The sequence below is a fragment of the Onychomys torridus genome, chromosome X (assembly GCF_903995425.1).
Source record: "Onychomys torridus chromosome X, mOncTor1.1, whole genome shotgun sequence".
Lineage (NCBI taxonomy): Eukaryota > Metazoa > Chordata > Mammalia > Rodentia > Cricetidae > Onychomys > Onychomys torridus.
Window position 1 is genome coordinate 80,462,509 of NC_050466.1, and position 3,233 is coordinate 80,465,741.

Sequence of the window (3,233 nt, forward strand, 5' to 3'; positions counted from 1 at the left end):
ATAGGACATAGGCACTACATGGAAACCTCAATACCATCATCATTACAGTTAATAAATATGAGATGTTAAGATTATAATAGCCATGAATTTGAATACTTAATGCTATCAGACTGTTTTAGTATTTTTATTATGTTTGAAGCCATCACTCAAGAGGCCCAAAACTTAATATTGATTTAGACTTGATGATATGCACTAACCTTTAAAAGTATTTTGGTAAATGTTTTATCTAGTTTTGAATTATTGGTGCAGAATTTTTAAAGTTGAAAACAACTTGATATTCATAAAAATGACAAATTTCTTGGGAATTCTGTAATAATGAGCCCAAACCATGACTTAAGTAGCATATTTATAAAAACAAGAACAAGTTATTATACTTGGTCTAAAGTTATCTTTAGCAGTATTTAATAATAGAAAATACTTCCAAGTTTAATACCTTTATGGGACTCCTGAATGTGTAAATTACTGGGTCTCTGATTTTTCTTCCTTCTCTTGAGGATGTTTTCCTTCTGCTGGTTTGCTTTGTTCAACTTCAATGTGATGGTTTTTGTTTTATCTTATTATATTTTATTTTGTTATTTAAAAAGAATAGGAGGGAAAGATTTTTAAAAAAGAAAATAACTCTAAAAGATTGGGTTGCAGGCAGGCTTGTAGTAAATTTTCTTAATTGGTGATTGATGGGGAGGGCCCATTCCATTGTGAGTAGTGTCAGTGTCATGTGGTCTTGGGCTATAAGAAAGCAGGCTATACAAGCACTGTAAAGCAAAAAAAAAAAAAAAAAAAAAAGATCTCAAAGAGCGAATTAGATGCATAAGTCAAGTGATGATTAATCTTGGTTGTCAACTGGACTGTATCCAGAAAAACTAAATCCCAAGTATGACCGCTCCTGTGAGGATTTTCTCAATCAGATTATTTCAAGCAAGAAGACTCACCTTAATTATGAGCCACACCCTCTGTTGGTAGCTCACATAAAAGGACATGGAAGAAGGAAGCTTTTGTATTTTGTCTGTTTGCCCTCATCATCCTGTTGCTGAGGCATTACTTTAGTGGTATTAAAACCTACTTCTTCAGGATTCCAACACACACCAAAGAATATCAGTTATCCAGGAATCTTCCAGGCATACAGCACCAGATTGGGACTGCTGAGACATCCAGTCTCATGGACTAAGACATATCATCAATTTTAAAAGAGATTGAAGCCATGTGAAAATGAAGAAGACAGAAACAGAAACGGACCTCAATGAAACAAATAGCATTTTTATACTATGAGGGACAAGCAACCTTCCTGAGGAAAAGAAGGTCTTATCTTGTGGGGATGGGGAAGCCAAGGTTTTATAGAAGACAAGAATGTAGATTGGGGCAAAGGAATTTGGTGTTTTTTTCTGAGAATGGGTGCTTGGTTGAACACCTGTAGCTATTTAAGAATGTAAAGTTTAGCTTGGAGTGGACTTCCTTATCAGGAGGATCAAATGTTTTGATTAGGGGGAGGGGAGATTCCTCATTTCCACCAACTTTCATTCATCCTCTCCTGTGTGAAAAAGAGCTATTGTTGGACTATCTGGACTGCATCCTATAATCCAATCTAATAAATCCCCTTTTAATACACAATAATGATATCAGTTCTATTCCTTTAGAGAACTCTGGTCAATATATATTGATCATTATATTCCTGTTTTATTTGTCTAAATGCAGAATCCCAACTACAGTCAGTATCAGTATACTCAGAATTGAAGTCACTGCAACTACTCTCAGTATTCTGATGATCCTTGAGTACCTTCCTGCTGTGAGCATCCTCTGGCCGCTGGCCTCTGGCTCCTGGCCTCTTCCCTTGTGCCATGGCCTCCAAACGGCAATCTGCACTCCTGCCTCAGTCCAAGAAACCCAAATCGGCCCCTGCCCCGAAGCTGGAGGACAACTCCGCCTCTCCCGGCCTGCCAAAGGGAGAAAAAGAACAGCAAGAAGCAATCGAACACATTGACAAAGTACAAAATGAAATAGACAGACTTAATGAAGAAGCCAGTGAGGAAATTTTGAAAGTAGAACAAAATATAACAAACTCTGCCAACCACTTTTTTTCAGAAGAGATCAGAATTGATCGCCAAAATCCCAAATTTTGGGGTAACAACATTTGTCAACCATCCACAAGTATCTGCACTGCTTGGGGAGGAAGATGAAGAGACTCTGCATTACTTGACCAGAGTTGAAGTGACAGAATTTGAAGACATTAAATCAGGTTATAGAATAGATTTTTATTTTGATGAAAATCCTTACTTTGAAAATAAAGTTCTCTCCAAAGAATTTCATCTGAATGAGAGTGGTGACCCATCTTCAAAGTCCACTGAAATCAAATGGAAATCTGGAAAGGATTTGACAAAACGCTCAAGTCAAATGCAGAATGAGGCTAGCAGGATTAGGCAGCATGAAGAGCCAGAAAACTTCTTCACCTGGTTCACTGACCATTCTGATGCAGGTGCAGATGAGTTAGGAGAGGTCATCAAAGACGATATTTGGCTAAACCCCTTGCAGTACTATTTGGTTCCTGATATGGATGATGAAGAAGGAGAGGCAGAAGATGATGATGATGATGATGATGATGATGATGATGAAGGCTTGGAAGATATTAATGAGGAAGGGGGATGAAGATGAAGGTGAAGAAGATGAAGATGATGATGAAGGGGAGGAAGGAGAGGAGGATGAAGGCAAGGATGACTAGCACAGAAGACTGATGGATTCCAACCCTCTTTTTTATTTTCTTTTTATTTTTTAATTTTCTTCAGTCCCTGGGAGCAAGCTGCAGTCATTTCCCTCCCACACCCGCACCCTGTGCTCAGTAGCCCTGTTTCTGAGGTCTCTCTTCTCAACACCATGGTTCTCAACCTATTTGGGGGAAAATACCTTGAACAAATTACAGCAGGTAAAGAATCTCCACTATTCTGTTCTAAATTAATTTTTATCCTTTGTTGTCTCAAACTGTGGATTCAACACCACCACTGTGCTCTGTGGGAAAAAAGAAAAACCCTTTGCCCCCCTTGGCTCTGCTGGAGGCTGGGGGGTGCTAAGCCCCTGTGTAGTAGTGTAGAATTCTAGCTTTTTTCCTTTCTCTGTATATTGGGCTCAGAGATTACATTGTGTCTCTATGTGAATACAGTTAGCATTTACAAAAAAAAAAAAGAGGTAAATTAGTACATTTCATAGACTTTTCATGTCCCTAAGATCCCACCTTTTGCACCTTTCAT

General features: G+C 38.3%; 1 pseudogene; it reads left to right on the top strand.

Annotated features, from left to right (window-relative positions):
- Window positions 1–1,832: 1,832 nt before the first annotated feature.
- Window positions 1,833–2,747, top strand: LOC118574345 (annotated as a pseudogene).
- Window positions 2,748–3,233: the final 486 nt, after the last annotated feature.